The 19,059-nt window shown below is 35.8% G+C and overlaps 1 pseudogene; it reads right to left on the reverse strand.

Annotated features, from left to right (window-relative positions):
• Positions 1-5,407: 5,407 nt before the first annotated feature.
• Positions 5,408-6,313, reverse strand: LOC135318813 (kunitz-type protease inhibitor 2-like; annotated as a pseudogene).
• Between the last annotated feature and the right edge of the window lie 12,746 nt (positions 6,314-19,059).

The raw sequence follows: 19,059 nt of genomic DNA on the forward strand, positions 1-19,059 counted from the left end.
GGAGTACATCTTAAACAAATTCTTAAGTTTAGAAGAATTTAGGGCTATACTCTACTACAATTTTATTATAAATTAAGCTACATGATGTGGAAAGGTATTATCTAAGAGAGAGGTATACTCAGTGACTTGAAAAATTACAACATTCCAAATGACATTCCAAAAAAATATGCACACCTTTTACTTCAGGCCAAATTGCTAACCTCTGTTATAGTTGAGGAAGCTCAGTTCAGGAAAAATGGTCCCACTAGGATGAAGAAGATAGTATAAAAACACAACAGTTGACACTGGGTCAAGTGTGCGGCTTGATTTACGCTGTCTGACATAGGCTTATGGCTTATGATCAGGAAGTCTGTAGGAGAAAACAGCACTAATTTTACTGACAAGAAAGCAAAGGGGAAAAATCAGAAGTAGGGTGAAAAGGCTCTAAGATGAGTAATAATAGTGCAGGGAAATAGCACTTACTCTGCTAGTCTGTAAACATAAAATCTAAATATAATGTTGCACTTTTGAATTTCAGTAAATACAACGGTTAAATTAGAAGAAATGAGAACATTAAAAATTTCATAGAAGAATAAAGACTGGAAAACTTCATCTCAAAGATCCTGAGACAAATAAGCATCTGAAAAGGATTTATTACAGAAACCAGAAAAAGGACTGAAAGCTAATAGGACTGAGAAGTAATAATGCCTAGAGATTAACAGCACAGACTCTGAAGCATGACTACTTGGTCTGGAATCTGACCACACTACTTACCAGCTGTGACTCTGAGTAAATTAAGGGTAATTAAAAAAACTCAATTTACCATGAAGTAATTAATGTATGACTTGTAGAAATGAAGACTGTAATCTCTACCCTAGTTTTCTTTATTGCCATAGCCTGTGAATATTTATATAGTTTAACTATTTTTACCTTCTGCCTAAATATTCACTGATTAAGATACACTGTGATGCTTCATTTTGTGATATGAAGAATAGTGAGTTGATAGTATGTCAGAACTAGAAGCAGTGACTTATAATACATTGTGGATGGGTCAATGTGTCTTGGGCAAAATGTACAATATTTGCATTAAATCAGTTATAAACAGTTTTAATTATGCAGAGAAGCATGTACCTGGGCGTTGGGCAGCCGAAGTGGTAAACTACATTGGGAATTTTTGCTAGTGATGTTGATGAGTAACTAGAGCCTTTTTCCTGCTACCTTCGGACTTTGGCATCCAGCTCACCAGTATGTGACTAAAGCTAAGCCAGTCAAATTGTATCACTTAGAATAGTGAGCCTGCAGTGAATATCTGACTCTGACTCTGGTGTTAATAACCTAAAATAGCAGTGAAAGTTTAGGATTCATTCCACCAATCATAGTTTGAGTACACTGAAGACAGTGACACTGTAATCAAAGGCCCAACAGTGTTGTCTTAAGTATCCACTGAGAGTAGTAACCCAGCTATGGTGGTCAGTTTTGTGCTGCACCATAAACAGAGCTGCTCTGGAGGTCTTTGGGAGACGTCACTGTGTTCTCAGCTTTTCTCTTTCCCCTTCCACTTTCTAGGTGTTTGTTTTAAAAGGTTTTCCATACATAGATTCTGTGAGCTTCCTCTTATACTTTCGATAATCCATCTTTTAATTATATTAATTGGAATTTATTTCTGCAATTTATAGCTAAGAACTATGACAAATGAATAGATTAAGAATAATATATGTGGGTTGATTGCAGGTTGCAAATAAATCTGAAAAGTTTTAAAATAACAAAATCACCTATGTGGGAACAAAAATGACAAGCCCAAGATTTTCTGACAAATAAGATAACTAACTTATAAGTAAACCCAAAAAATCACTTGTGGAAATATTTTATGATCATTTTCTTTTTCTAAATTAAGAATTTGGTGTTTTAGAGCAGTTTAAGGTTCACAGCAAAACTGAGGGTAAGGTACAGAGATTTCCCACACATACCTGCCCTCAAACATGCATAGCCACCCTCATTATCAGTATCCCCCAGCAGAGTGGTACATTTGCTACAATTTATGAACACTGACAGCATAATCACCTAAAGTCCATAAGTCCATAATTTATATTAGAATTCATCCCTGGTGATGTACATTCTGTGTATTTGGACAAATGTATAATGACACATATCCAACAATATACTATACAGAATAGTTTCACTGCCCTAAAAATCCCCAACAACAGCAGAATAGCATCTTCTTCTCAAGTGCACATGGGACATTCTCCAGGATAGATCATACAGTAGGTCACAAAACTATTCTCAAAAGATTTAAATACTCAAAAGATTTAGATGACACATATATCATTTTCTTTGATTACAACAGGGTGAAGTTAGACATCAATAACAGAAGGAAAATTTTTTTAAAAAATTAGTAACATGTAGAAATTAAACAACACACTCTTAAAATCCAAAGAATAAATTGTAAGGGAAATTAGAAAATAAAGAAGAATGAAAACAAAAATGAAGCATGCCAAAATACAAAGACGCAGTGAAAGCAGTACTCAGAGGGCTATTTACAGCTATAAATGTCAACATTAAAAAGGAAAAAGAAAAAAACTCTCCAATCAATAAACTAAATTTACACTCAAGAAAAAAAGAGAAAATTTCAGCAGACCTATAACAAGAGATTAAATCAGGAATCAAAATCCTCCCTACAAAGAAAAGTCCTGGACCAGGTGGCTCTACCCGTGAATTCTACTAAACATTTAACTAATTATTAACACCAATCATTCTCACCCTTTCCAAAAAATTTTAGAGGTGGCAATACTTCCTAGATCATTTTTTGTTGCCAGCATTACTCTGATACCAAAACCATATAAAGACATCATGAGAAGATAAAACTACAGACCAATATTTCTTATGAATATGATGCAAAATCTTCAACAAAATATTAGCAAATAAAATCCAAAAACATATTAATAGAATTATTAGCCATGATTAAATGAGATTTATACCAGTACATGCAAGAGTGGTTCAGCATAAGTAAATCGATGAAGGTAATACATCACATTAACAGAAGTGGAGCAAAAAAAACTATATAGTTATCTAAATTGACTCAGAAAAGGCTTCTGACAAAATGTAACACTCTTCCCTGATAAATACTCTCAGAATACTGAAAGTAAAGGTAAAATTTCTCAATATGATAAAGGGTATTTATGAAAAACTCAAAACTAACATCATACACAATGGTGAAAGACTGAAAACTTTCCCACTATGATCATGAACACAGATGTCCATTATTACTGCATTCAACATTGTACTGGAAGTTTTAGTCAGAACTATTAAACAAGAAAAATAAATATAAGGCTTCCAAATTAGGAAGATGAAAAATCATCTCTACTCATAGATGACACAATTTTATATATAGAAACCCCCCCAAAAATTCATAAGAAAGCTAATAAACAAATTCAACAAGGTTGCAAGGAAAAGATCAACACACAAAAATCACTTGTGTTTATATACACCAGTAATAAATAACCCAAAATGGAGATTGAAGAAGAAATTCTATTTACAGTAGCACCTGAAAAATTAAATAATTAGAATTAAATATAACCAAGGAGGTGAAAGACTTGTATGCTGCAAACTAGAAAACAGCTGAAAGACGTTAAAGAAGACCTAACAAATGGAAAGACATCATGGTCATGGAGTGAAAGAGTTAATACCCAAAGCAATCTACAGATTTAACACAACCTCTATCAAAGTTCATTACATTCATTGTTTCGGCAAAAAAAAAAAAAAAAAAAAAAAAAAAAAGGAAAAGCCAGTCCCCAAACACATACAGATTTGCAAGGGTCTTGATTAGCTAAAAACAATCTTGAAAAAAAAGAATGTTGAAGAACTCACTTCATAATTTCAAAACTTACCATAAAGCTACACTGGTTTAAAAGATACTGTACTAGCATAAGGACAGACATATAAACCAAAAGAATAGAATAGAGAGCTCAGAAATAAATCTTCACGTAACGAATGGTCAATTTATATTTGACAAGAGTGCCAAGACTATTCATTGGGGGAAGAACAAGTCTTTTCAACAAATGGTTCTGGGAAAAATGGACAAAGTATAAATCTGGACTTTACCTACCATTATAAGAAAACATTAATTAAAAAGAGATCTAAAATGTAAACTCAAGAGCTAAAACAATAAAACTCTGAGGAAAAATAATGGAGAAAATCTCCGTGATACTGAGTCTGTCATTGACCTATGAATATGACATCAAAGCAAAAGTAACAAAAGAAAAAAATAGACTAAGCTTTATTAAAATTAAGAACATTTATGCATCAAAAAGCAAAAAGATAATATAATGAATGAGAGAAAATATTTCAAATTAAGTGTGAGATTAATATCCAGATTATATAAAGGATCCTTTTAAAAATACAATAAACTGCCCAAATAAAAACTGGTTTGAAACAAGATTTTCAACAAAAATAAACAAGTGACCAATTGCTTGTGAAAAAAAATGCTCAACATCAGTAGTTATTAGAGACCTGCAAATCAAAACCACAATAAGATACTATTTCACACCTGCTAAGATGGCTAAATAATAAAATAAGTAAGTAAATAAAAAGCTCCAGTATAACAGTTGTTGGTGAGGATGTGGAGAAACTGGATCACTCACTCATTACTGTGGACAACAGAAACTGGTAGTCACGTGGAAAACATTTCAGCAGTTTCTCAAAAGATTAAAAACAGAAGTACCATATGACCCAGCAATTCTACTCCAAGGCATATATCTTAAAGAATTTATAGCAGGGACTCAGATATTTGTATACCAATGTTCATAGAGGCACTGTTCACAAAAGGTGGAAACAACCTGCTGTCCATCTTCAGATGAACAGATAAACAAAATGTGGTCTATGCTTCATTGGAATATTATTCAATTATTAAAAATAATGAAGTTTTATTTTATTTTATTTATTTTTAATTTTAGAAGGGAAGCCCCTTTTTATTAAACTTGTACATCTTACTTTCTTCCTTTCAGAATCCTAATAAAAAACTTATGTTTCTGCTTACTTAAAAAAACCAAAAAACGAAGGAAACTATTAAAACATCACTTTTGTGATGGGAAAGGAGAAAACAAGATTCAACATAAGTATAGAAAACTGTATCAGGAGCAAAGAAATAATTCGAAGAGGAGCTTACTTCAGTCTAGGGCCAGACCACCTGCACTGCACACACAGCCCTAACCTAAGAGGATTTCCAAAGCAAACCAACCCCAGGAGACCAGGGAGCAAGCCCTAAGAAGTTTGTTACATCTGAAGTAACAAACAGAAAACGAATGATCACACAAATACAAATCACTTTATTTGAAAAAAGTACACACGCATTCAACACTTGTCTCCCCTCCCTTCCCAGGCTCTCTTTAATCAACAGCTGGTGGAGGAGGGCAAACCCTTAGCGACAGGGCGTTCACAAAATGTATGTGTTCTTTGCCAGTTGCCATTTGTAGTCCCCGGAAACCCAGAAGGTGCGGAGGGTGCACTCCTGGTGCCAGTGTGCCACCCTGATCAGGCAGACTATGGAGGCTCCCAAGAGGATCAGGACCATCACGGACAGCCCTGCCAGGACCACCATCACTTTAGTGCCGTGGGGCAGGGCAGGATACAACTCCTTGCCGAAGCAGCGCTGCATGCACTCCTCCTTGGAGGGGTAGCTGTTTTTATTGCACTGGCACCCTCCATAGTTGAAGTTGTCAAGAGTTCCTCTTGGCATTAAAGTACCAGCGTGGGAAGGCTGCGCAGCAAGGCCCAGTGACCGCCTTGGCAGTGCAGTATTCTTCATAGTTGAAAATATCACTGGAGAGGTCACCAGCATCCTGATTTCTAAGAACACTTGGGACAGAGGAATCTGCTCCATTCCTGCTGGTGGCTGGACCATTGATGGTGTTTTCTGTGACACCAGCACATTTTGCAAGACACTCCTCCTTGGTCATATAATTATCATCATTCCCTTCACAGCCTCCATACACAAACTGCTGGCAGTATCTATCAGTGACATTGTAGGACCACCTAGGGATGGCGGCCCAGCATCTTCCCACTATTTTCAAACTTGGCAAAATTCGTGGACAACACATTCTCCATTGGCAGCCTCAGCCCCAGAGAGGAGCAGCACTGCCAGCAGAGCAAGGAGAACCCAGCACCACTTCCGCCTACACAGCTGCGCCAAGACAGGCTCCACCTGGCCGCACGCCACCAGCCATTGGGGTCTCGGGATCAGGTGCTGGAAGGGCATTTCCACGCACGTGCACTGGAGCGCCTCGCATTCAGGTGCGGGTGCTCGCAGATGGTCCCGGGGTGTGGTGCTGGCTCTTGCCATGCAGGAGATGTCCGGGAAGCCCTTTTCTCAGAACTTAGGTGTGTGGACACCCTGGCTCCTTTGCCCACGATGCTTCAGTCCGCTCCTCCCTCACCCCTGACTCTCCCCCAGTTCAGAACCCCGCTGCACCCACAAACGCTTGGCGGGCGCTAGAGGCAATGGCAGCCGCTTAAAAGCAGCTACCCAAGGTGGTCCAAGAATGAAATTTTAATGTATGCTACAACACAGACCTCATAATCATTGTGCTTCGAGAAGTAAGCCAGATATAGAAGGACAAATATTGTATGAGTCTACTTACATGAGGAACCTAGAATAGGCAAATGCATAGAGACAGAAATAATAGTATTTTACCTGGGCTCAGGGGGAACAGGTGTAACTGTTTTCATGAGTATAAACTGTTTTGGAGGATGATGAAAAAGTTTTGGATATAAATAGTGGTGATGGTTGCACAATATTGCGAATGTATATATAATGCTACTTAGGTATACACTTATTGGTTAAAATCATAAACATTGTGTATATTTTGCCACAAGAAGACAACAAAACAACACATTTATTATCTCCCAGTCTCTTCAGTCTTTCATAAGATTGCAATCAATGTGCTGTCCAGCACTGAAGTCTTATCTAAAGGTTCTACTGGGAAATAATCTGCTTTCATACTCATGTGTGATTGTTGGCTGGTTCAGTTGCTTGAGGGTTACTGGATTGAGAAGCTTCTTTCCTGACTTGCTAGTGGCTCATGCTCAGTTCCTTGCCACATGGGTTTTTCAGAATGGCAGACTGCTTCATCAAAGCCAGAAAGAAAGGGAGAGTATGTTGGAAAAACAGAAATCACAATCTTTTATAACCTAATCACATGAGTGACATCAGTGACATCTCATCATCTCTGTCATATTTTACTGGTTAAAATTAAGTGACTACAGTCAGAGGGAGAGGATTATACAAAGATAACATCTCAGGAGGCAGGGTTCTTTGGGGGCCATCTTAGAAGTTGCCTTGCTGCAAAGAGATTATATAAAATGATACCATAGTATGTGCATGAAAATTATTATCACACTATTGTATCATCATATAATACCAAACCAAATGTTTCTGAATATTTAGCAACATGTACCCAAGGATTCAGATGACAGACTTGAATATTCACCTTTAGTCTATATTTTTCTTGTGCCACAAAACCCAGCCACAAAGATAAACACTTTGATACGTCCAACATTTCTTTTTGAAATGAGAGCATTTTGCATGCCATCTTAGATAAATAACATTTTTTGAAAGATGTTCAAACTATCTGGCCTTCTGCGATTTTGCTTGCTTTATTATTGAACATCAATACTTTCTTCCAACAACTTGACATGCCGTTATTGTGACTGTAAATCTGTGCTACATCTTTGTAGAATTGTAACTGATGCCCAATGACATCTAGCTGGTACCTTAAATTGTTTATCAATAAAATTAATTATGTCTTTGAATAATATACAAACATATGAGTGTGTATAAATATTTGTATATGTAATTTGTGCATATTGACCCCAAATAGACCTATTATTTCTAAGAAAAAAGTGGTAAATCCTAAAACTCTGCCTCAGTTCTTAATAAAATAAAATATTTTTCATCCTACCTGGTCTCTAAGCTCTGATTAAATTGACTAATTTACTCATATTTCCATAAGATTTAAAACAGACATGTCTTAACTGCCTATCAAGTGCCTGCACAGGCTCTAGTTAATTCCTGGCATGAAAAAGCCTGCTTCACTTCCTTTACTAACTGTGAACTTTGGGGCAATTTATTTAGTAGCCCTTGGTTTCGGTTTTCTCAGTTGAAAATTTGATTAATAACATTTTCTGCTAGATAGGGATATCATGAGGATTAAATCAGTTAACACTTATAGAAGTCCTTAGAACAGTGTCTGTTATATCTCTATATAAATACATTTAGAGATAGAGATAGATAGATACAGAGGGGTAGAGGAATGATTGCTTACAGCAAAAATAAAATGTTGCAACAAATGTAATTTTATTGTCTCTATCTCAGCTCCTTGTCCTAGGAGCTCTAGTTTTCAGCTTGGTGTGGGTTGGGGGTGAGGATTAAGAAGGTCACAGCAAGGTTGATGAAACCCTCGAGCTTCCAAAATAAATATAACCGTAGTTTCTGCTTTAAAATAATCAACAACAACAACAACAAAACATTCTTTTAGGTTAAACAGTGTCTTCCAGATAATTACTCAGTTGATTCAATATTTAAACTTCCTTTCAGGGTTATTTCTCTCTTCCTAATCACTCTTCAATTAGTTTCTTCCCAAATATAGCTTTTTAAAAATCTTTAATGACAGCACTGATCATTACAGTTCTCTTAGGGACAAAGTAATGTTTTTCTCTTTTATTACTACTCTGTTAAGGTAGAGGATTTTCAGCAGCACCTGCTAAGTCTTTTCCTAAGTTATTTTCCTCATGAGCTGGTTCAGGGGTCTACAATAAGAATTCCACCATTACTGAGTTTGTCTATTCCAACTATGCATTCAGAAATAAAGTGGTAATTGGTATGAAATACTAATGGTATTTGATAACCAAGTCAATTTATAGCCTGTGTTTAATAATCTTGAAAAGTTTGGAATTTCCCTTTTCTCTGTAACATTCTGTTACGTTTCATTATGGGAAGGTTGGAAAAAGACTCACAGTATATTAATTGTGGGAGGATCTCAGGTCCTAGTCCTGTTTCCTCCAAGTCTAGGAAGTGTGATTACAGTGTCGTCCTTAGAAGCACAAACCCTGGGACCAGACTGCCTTGCTTAACACTTGCTCTGTAACTCACAAGCTAGGTGAGTGTAGGCAGTTAACGTTCTAGGGAAACTGTTTCTCCTCAGTAAAATGAGGTATGTGAACACGTACTTCACAGGTTTGCTGTGAGAATTAGCCAAGTTAAATAATTGACAGCTGACCTCTGAACCTCTGAACAACATGGGTTTGAACTGCACTGGTCCACTTATAAATGGATTTATTTTCATTTAGTCCTATACAGTACTGCACGATCCTCAGACTGAATTGAGGGTGCAGAACTGCAGATAGGGAGGACTGACTATGGGACTTGAGCATCCACAGGTTTTGGTATCCATGGCAGGTCCTGGAACCAAACCCCCATAGATACAGGGGGACACAGTATACCTCTTAAAGCAGGAATATTAAAGCAATCCAACTACTGAGGGGCACAGGATTCTTCTGAGGGCTGGCTTTGATTTAAGAATTCAAGAATCTCCAGTGACTTTGGCAAACATTGTACTATTCTACAGTCTAGAACTTTTCCATCATGTAACTTCCCCTTTATCCTTCACTTGAGGTCATACTTCCTTCAGGGTCTGATGACTATCCAAGCTCCTCCTGGATCTCTCTCCATTTGTTCTTATAAGCATTGAACATAATAAAATCCTTGCACATTTACTTGTCTTGATATTTGCCTCTCAGAGAGTGTGTAGCAAAGGACTTGTTATCATTTGAGTTAACCAGGAAGCAGACTCTGAGATGAAGATTAGCATACAATAAGCTAATTAAGAATCATTCTTGAAATATTTATCTGTGAGAATAATAAAGGGATCATCAACTGGGGAAAGGAAGAATTTGAGCTTCATGTAGTATTAACAAAGGTATCAGCAGAGCCTATAAGGAGATTCCAGTCAGAAATGACTTTTAGTATGTCCCAGTTTAGCACTGTGTCTCAATTTCACCTTTGCCTCTGTCAGTCATTGCATGCAGACAACCCCCGGGAGTGGAGTGTGGCTTTCCAATTCAACTGAAGGGAATATCAATGTATTGTATAATTATATTTTAATGAGTTTCTAATCTAGAGACAAGGTTTTGCATAGTTTCATATAACTTAATTAAGTAGATTCTACTTTTGGGGCTTGACCTATTCAAATACTAAAATGTATATACTGAATATTTCAATACATATTTATGAAACTATCTTATAAATATATATTTTTATAGAATTTTAAATCAGTTAATGGCTTCTGATATTACACATTAAGAACCTTCACTAATTGCCTATATTAAAAGTAAAATTTTATATGGTGCCATAAAACCACATAATAAAGTATTATTAGTCTCCTATACAAAGTATTTAAAAAAATCCTAGGTTGGGGTACTCTGAAACTTAATGGTTTCTTCTGTAGTACTTTTGTAGAAAGACCAAATAGGTGCTAGATATACTCTTAGCCTTGAGAATATATTATGGTATTCTATAACTCTAAGAATTCAAGAATTCTTAGGGGTTCCAAGCAGAGCTAAACTACTAGGATCATTTACCCACTATTATGTTACTGACTATAACCTATGTAACCTGTCTGACCAGAAATCTTCACTATATTTAAATCAAGCAGGATTTTTCCATAAGTGAGCATTTTCTTGGAGCTTGCAATACTTATCCTAGGTTTCTGTGCTGTTAATTAGCCTGTGAACTCCAAAAATTAAGACTCTGCTCCAACTAATTTGCAAATGACCTCAGTATTACCATTTCCATAATATCTTTTATATAAACAAAGACTGTTTTAAAAATATATACCATGAAGGTATAATGTGATAATGGATATTCTAAAAGAATGTTCTAATATTCTGACATTAAAAAGGTTGAACAGATGCTTCAGAGACTTTTGACTTTGATTTGTTAGTTATTCATCATTGGTCACCACTCTCCTACGTTTGATAGAGCATGAGAAGTGCTCCCCAAATATCAAAGTAATCATTTTTGTGATTCCTATAAATACAAGCTCTGGGGAAAAGACAACTGAACAATCAAGACAGGGTAAAGGCAGGGAAGTATTTTATTATAGGCCACTTCAAAGATCAGTTCATACTGCCCATAATAACAAGTTTACATGATCCTGCCTAAGTCTGCTATTAGCAATTGCACAGTTACATTATGCATGACATTTGACTATTCATAGAAAAGAAAATGTACTGTATTCCATTAGTGGTTTCCTATGAGTGTAAGTCTACAAATTACTGGTGATGTTTAGGCTGATGTGTTACTCTTTCGCATATTTATAATGCTCCTGTCACACTCATTATTAATATGAATGCAATGTGAGGTATTAAAGATCAATATGATTTCTATCAGTTTCAGATTCTGTTTGTGCTAAAACTCTTATGCAAATATGATAGTGTATTTACATTCTGCACTTATGCATGATCATGAAGGAATCTTGTGCTTTACCTTATATCACAGCTGGTATACTAAAAGTGTAAAAAGACACCTGAAATAAGTTAAAGTAAATGCTATTATTTCTGAAATCGGGAAATGATGAGAATCTCCAGTGGCTGGCTAGTCTTTTGATTCAGAACAACTTGTAAGTTGTTGACAGTGTCTAGGAAGACCAGCACATCATTTTTCCCCAAAAATGCAGATTTGTTTTTAACGGCAAATATTTCCAAAAGAGGTATTTATAGAATGCAGGTTTAAGCAGAGTTTCCTGGACTCTAAGAAGTGTATCTTTCCCTTTATTGTGTGTGTGAGTATAAAGATTTTTGTGCCACATGCTCCTATATGATTGGTCCCTTAAGAAAGTTTAAAATTCTGCGATGGATAAGAACAAAATATATCTTACATTGTCAGTGTGCCTGTCACAAATTAGATTTGGGACATTTTAGTTCCCTGATCTCAAGAATTTATACACTTTCACGATGAAAATAAATTACTGAAGATTTTGCTTCCAGCTTTGACAGTATAGACATAATCAGACCACAAATACTAGTTATATTCTTTTAAGGAAAAAAAAAAAAAACCAAAGTGGAAAACAAACACAAATCTGTGTTCAAAGGCACTGGAGGGTAGTCAGTACTCAGGCCAAGATTTAAGAAGAAGAAAACACATTGAGGTGACCTATATTTTTGCAGGCATTGTTTTTTTCCCCTCGGTAACTTTGGCTGTCAGAAAGCAGGAACCTTCAGTTTGTAGCAATCTCACTGACTTACCAAGGCAGCCACGACTTGAAGAACTACTACCTCAAATAAAAGTCAACTACAGTTGATTTCAGGATGCAAATGTGTTTAAATGTTTAAAAATCTATCATGCACCTCACTACTTAGGAGACCAAATGAGAAAATTTGTATTTAATGCATAAATATATTTCATAAAATTCAGCACTCAATCATGGTTCGAGGAAAAATTAAAATAAGCCACACCAAAAATCAGGGTAGCCAAGAATAGTAGGGGTGATCCTTCATTTAATAAATGAGTATTTATACAAAGTACCACATTAAAAGAGAGAATAGTGGAATCTCACTGCAGAAAATTAGAGAAGTCTATTTATTAAATTATTTATATTTTATGTTATTTTGGCAACATAAAAAAATACAAGTATGACAAAGAGAGAAATAAAACTGTCTTAACACAAGGCATTACTGTTTATATAAAAAAATCCCGAGTATACATGTAAACTATTAGAACAATTAAATAAATTTAGCACAATCTCTGGATACAATGCCAATATACAAAATTAAATTGCATTTCTATACATCAGCAACAAGCTATTAGAAGATCTAATAAAAGAATTCATTTGTAATAGTACCAAAAATATCAAACTAAAACATATTTCTGAGAAGCATTAAAAAATCTAAATAAATTGAAAATTTATCCTTTTTATAAATGGAAAGATTCATTATAAAAATGTTCATTCTTTTAAAATTCATCTATGGATCCAAAGCAATTTAAAATAAAATATGTACAGTTTTTTTTTTCTGAGAAAACTGACAAAATAAATCTAAGACATACGGAAATGCAAATGGCAAGAACAGTGAAGACACCCTTGCGAGGAATAACAAAGTTAAAGGATTTGCACTACCTGTTGTAGAGACTTATTTCCAGTTTATGATAATTAAAAGCATTGTTGAAATAAGAATTAAAGAGCAGACTGATAGAACAAAGAGTCAGACCTACTTGTACAAATACAAATCTGCGTATATAGTCACTTCATTCACAACAATAATCGCCACTATTTATTGTGGGTTCATCACCACTCGTGGGTTCTGGCCAGCAGAAGTCTCACTGAAACGGAATGAATTACTCAAGACTCTATGGAAAAAGTCAAGAGAGCGAGAGGGAGTCGGAAGCCAACTCCCCGAACATCTCAATTGCTCCCACATTTACTGTCTACAATCAAAGGAGAAACCATTGACCATTGTGAGATGGAATGCAGGAATTTACGAAATCACTGACCATTGTGTGATGGAATGCAGGAATTTAGGGAAAGACAGGGTGGGATTTAGATTGTAGAGTCTAGCAAAGGTCAGAAGGCCCTCTAGGTTTTAGCAAGTATTATTTATGTTGACATCAGGCAAGCCTTACAGCTTATCAGGGCAAAATGTCTGAGAAGTAGCTGCTTTAACATTATTCTTGGACTCAGGCGGCTGTGCCTGTCTTAGGTTGCCCCCCTCTGGGGGTCTTACCCGTCATTGGCTAACCAGCCTTTTCACCCCTGAGTTTGCAGCTTATCATCTTGGACTCAGGCGGCTGTGCCTGTCTTAGGTTGCCCCCCTCTGGGGGTCCTACCCGTCATTGGCTAACCAGCCTTTCACCTCCGAGTCTGCAGCTTTTTATAACATCATTCCAGCCCAAGACTCATTTCTTTGGGGGCCTACAGTTTACCTTTAGGGAAGTCATGGGGAGAGGGGAATAATATACATTCTTATAAATATGTTAAAGTGGACCACCAGCCCAGAAGCGGCTGTGGTCTGTTAGAATTTGTTAACCCAATCATGGGCTCCCACAGTTTATGCTGGATCAACTGAATATTCAGATAAATGAAAATGAGCCTGGACTCTTATCCTATGCCACACTCATAAAAAAAAAAAATCTAGTTGAGTTGTAGTCCTAAATGGAAAAAAAAAGTAATTTTTCCAAAAGAATTATAGAAGAATATCTTCTGCTTACTTTGGGAGAACAACATTTTTTTTAAGATAAAAATAAAAGAGCAAAAAATTAATAATGAAGGAAAGTATTAATTAAATAGACCTTATTTAAATTCAGAATTTGTATTTGTAAAATATGTTACAATTAAGAGACTGAAAGTACAAACCAGAGAATAATTAGAACATATATCTCAGACCGAAGATTCATATACATTAGCATATAAAGATTGCCACAGATCAATGAGAAAGCACAGACTGTGCAATAAGAAAATGGGAGAATAAATAGAAAATGCTTTTCAACAGAAGATATTAAAACTGCAACACACCTACTAAAAGATATTCAACATTATTAGTCACAACCACAACAATTTACCTATATATCCCACCTCAACTAAAAAAAAAAAGTGTTGGTGAGGATATAGTGTGATTGGAATTACATTTATCATTGGCAGGTTTGTAAACTGGTGCAACCATTTTAAAAATAGTAAGTTCAATGTATGCATATCCTATTATATACCAATTTCACTCCTACATAACTTTACATCAAAAGACACGCATAAAATTGTGAAACCAGCATTATTTGTAATAGCACCAAACTGGAAATACCACAAATTCCATCAACAATAGAATGGACAAATAAATTGTGACCTATGTTCATATGTAACATTGTTTAGTAACCTAAAGTAATAAATCCCCACTATGTGCAACAGCATGGATGACCCTCACAGATCACTGCTACATGCAACAACATAGATTAATTTCAAATTATAATCAGTGAAAGAAGTCAGAATCAATAAGTACTATATGACTTCATCGATGGAAATTCCAAAACCAAGAAAAACTCATCATTGCTGACAGAATTCAGAATAATAGTTCTTTGGGGGCATAATGCCAAGGAAGGGGCACAGGATATATTTCTGGTTTTCAAGGTGATTTTCTATATTTTGATGTGAGAGGTTCTCACACAGTTGTGTTAACACTGAAAATTAAAGAAGCTATACACATTTTATGTATATGTTTTCCATCCTGTACATTGTATATTTCAATAAATATTTTAAATCAAGTATTTGTATAACATTGTTTTGAGGAAATTGTCACTATTCAAATAATAGCCATATTTCTATTAGGAAATATAAAACCATACAATATGTGTTCTTGTATGCTGCACTATCCCACCATGACATTTACTTCTGAGAAAGAAACTGGAGGAAGAAATGGGACATGTATCCATTTATTGATTTCTTCACCCAAATATTAACCCATATTTATGAGAGAAAGATAACATAAATCACACTAAATATTTTGAAAAATAAAGACATTTTATCACAATAATATATATTTCAAGAAAGGGAATGAAAGAATGAACTCTCTCTCATTTCTGCTATCAAATCTGTACTCTTGCCTCAAAGTTATTTCAAATGCTAAAATTAAATGTAGTTTCACTCAGCTCTCCAGTCAAAATCAATGGGCCCTTCTGTTATTCCAGAGTGCTTTGCTTGATTTCCATATTATTATTATAATACACATATAATTCTGTTTTGCCTAATACTTATTTGTTTAATGCCTTCTCCTTCATTAGGTTTATGTGTGACAATAACAAGTACAAAGATGAATTCATTAAGTTTCTGTCCCCTCATTTTTTTTACTTTAAAGGAAAAGTACATACCTTTAATTGTATATTGCAATGAAAATCTATAATAAGGACTGCCATTAAGATGGAAGAAAGATACATTTGAACAAATTGCATCACAGGGAAAATCCGGTGACCGAGGGAGGGTTTGAGCCAGATCTAAGTATATAGTAAGTCATTCCTTTGTTATTTTATTTAGTCAATTATTCAAGATTTATTGAGTGTTTCTACATGCCTGGCACTGAGTCAGCTGCTGGAAATACACTAAAGAGTAAGATGCAGGCTCTAACCTAGAGAAGTTCAGAGTTTAATGACAGAAATCCATGCCTTGATATATAGTCACAGCAGAGTGGAAGGCATGTATAAGCTATGGTTCAAGCACTCTGACAGCACAGAGGAAGAAGAGATAGTGGCTGAGTGGTCAGTAGATACAAAAACAACATCAACCATATATATTTTTCACTTTTCACACATAAAGCACTTCTCTAAATTTTCCACACACGACTCCTTTCATTTGTGTGTACACTAAATCTCTTCAGCAGGCATTATTACTGAACTTAATGGATGAGGAAACCAGGAAACCAGGAGTCAAACTAGCTTGTCAAGGATACACAATTAGTAATTCACAGATCCAGGCTTAGAAACTAAAATCATCCAATTTCAAAGCTCTGAAAATACGATCTTAACCATTCATCATGTACTCTCTATGAACATACCCTCAAGTGACACTTTTCCACATGCAGGCATTAAGGGTGAAGACCGAAAAAAATTCACAAAACTCTATTGCACTGAATACAGATGGGACTCAGAATTTTCTTCAACACAGGCCTACTGGCACTACTGATTTCTCAGAGGTACACTATTAATTTCTGTCTTGAGAAGTCTGTAGAGAAAGAGAAACTCTGAGCATGTAGGTAGGTGAAACAGTAGGTGATTATTAACCTTGAACTCTTCATCTGGTCAGTTGCTTATCTCCACTTGAGTTTGTTCTTTTTCTGGAGTTTTGTCTTGTCCTTTTGTTTGGAAGGTATTTTGTCTCCTCATTTTGCTTAACTCTCTGTTTCTGGATATATTACCTATGTCTCCTGGCCCTGAAAGTGTGGCCTTACATACGAGGTGATCTGTGGGACCCAGGGGCACAGTCCTCCCTGGTTAAAGGGCCAGGTGCTCACAGGTTATCTCCTGGTTGGGCTGCATGCACCCTCCTGTTGTGATTAGGCTGTAACCGCTGGGGGTGTGCTGGCTGCCCGCCAGGCATGCTAGCTGGGGAGGTGACTCCTTTGGGGACACTGTAAGGAAGTGCAGGATCTGGCCTGGCTGGCTGAGAGGTCCAGCTGTGTCTGCTGCAGACACACTGATGTGTCAGTCTGGCCCCCCGCACAACTGTCTGTGAGACCCAGCTGCATCTTTTGTTTGTGTGGTGTGTGGAGCTGGCCCCCTGCAGTGGGGCAAGAGAATACAGAGGTCATCACAGCATATGTTGATGTTGTTTCAGAATTTTTGTTCCTTCTTTTGAATTTCATTATTAATCTTTACAGTGAGTAACAAGAAATTTAGACATGTGATCATATATTCAATTTCCACTTTCACAAAGCAGCTCTGTTTGATTTTAGCATCTGGTATTAATATGGAGTGTTACTAAATTCAGGATGCAGTTAATGTGCATTTTAAATCTTAATTTGTTCCATGTCTTATGCATTTATTAGTAGAGAATTTTAAGGCAGTACTGTTTTTGTGGTGAAAATATTATTGAGACTTAAAACTTGATGTCTAAATGAGAATCAAAGCATATTCAATGGTGCTGCACCTCCTGAAATCTAAATGTGAGACAGTGTCAACCAAAAATGACAGGAACTCATGCTGCTGGAAAAGCCTTTCAACTTTGATAAAATGTCTGCTCCAAAGTATCCAATACTCTTCCACATTGAATACAAGCAATTGTCATTTTGATTTTTTTCATGCATGAATTACAGAAAACAGAACTGAACAAAAAAAATTTTATCTCTAAAGAGAATCAAAAAGAATGAGCCTCAGTTCACGTATATAATATACAGTGCTGAAAAGTCTGAAAAAAAAATCTGTAGGAATTCCCGAAGCCTAATTTTACCTCATATTTTTCATGCACTTCTCAACAGAACTATTTAATCAAGAATAATGAAAATTAATGATTATCAGACAGCACTTCATTTCCAAAGAGCTGTAGGGAAGTTAACACCCTGTTATACAGACTTAGCTCTAACAGGCTTCTGGGTCACTGGTGAGCTGGTTCAAATGTGGATCTACTGTGCTGATTAGTCACGAGTCATGTGTCTGCAATTACAAGGGCTGTGCTTGGGTACTCTTCAAAGACAGCACTGTAGAAACCAGATGTCTATTAAAAGCTTTTATTCAAAATACATGAGTCAACTCAACATTGGAGAAATATCTCATTTTAAGAAAAAAAGACCAATATAGATATGTGAGGGGGCACCTCAATTATCTAAGGAAGTTATCTAAGTCTGATTATCTAAGTAAGTTCTACAGTGGAACATTTTACTACAACAATTTTGCTTAGATGTCAGGTACTTTCTCTATGTTTCAAGTACAGCCTTGCCAAACTAAATAATAATAATAATAGTATTTTTTCTAATTTCTTTCTCTCTGCTTTTTTTGTTTTTGAAATTCTTTTTTTTTAAATCAAAGTTATTTAGCTTTATCTTTTTTGGGAGGCCTAACTAGGTTTGTTTGTTTGTTTGTTTATTCATTTATTTTAATGGCAGTACTGTGGATTGAACTCAGGACCTCATGCATGACATGCACTCTACCACTGAGCTCCCCCCATACTCTGCTTATTTTTATGTAGGTCTTCTGTTTTGAACAATATTTTCTTCTGACACTGGATGACATCATCCACTGCTACCTTCTCAATTTTCACATGTGTACTCCTTACTTGAAATCTACTCTCTTAACAAATTTCTAGGGTGCAGTATATATAGTATTATTAAGTATATTCATCATGTACATTCAATCTCTAGATTTATTCATTCTTTATAACTGCAATTTTATATCCACTGAACAACATCTTCCTAGCTTCCCCACCCCACCACCAAATATGTGCTCCTATGTATGTGACATTTTCAAATTCTGTGTATAAGTCAGACCACATAGTTTTGTTTTGTTTGATTTCTATATATGGCTTATTTCATTTAGCATAATGTCCTCCAGGTCATCCATGTTGTCAT

Source organism: Camelus dromedarius, chromosome 21 (genome assembly GCF_036321535.1).
Source record: "Camelus dromedarius isolate mCamDro1 chromosome 21, mCamDro1.pat, whole genome shotgun sequence".
In the NCBI taxonomy this organism is placed as follows: Eukaryota; Metazoa; Chordata; class Mammalia; order Artiodactyla; family Camelidae; genus Camelus; species Camelus dromedarius.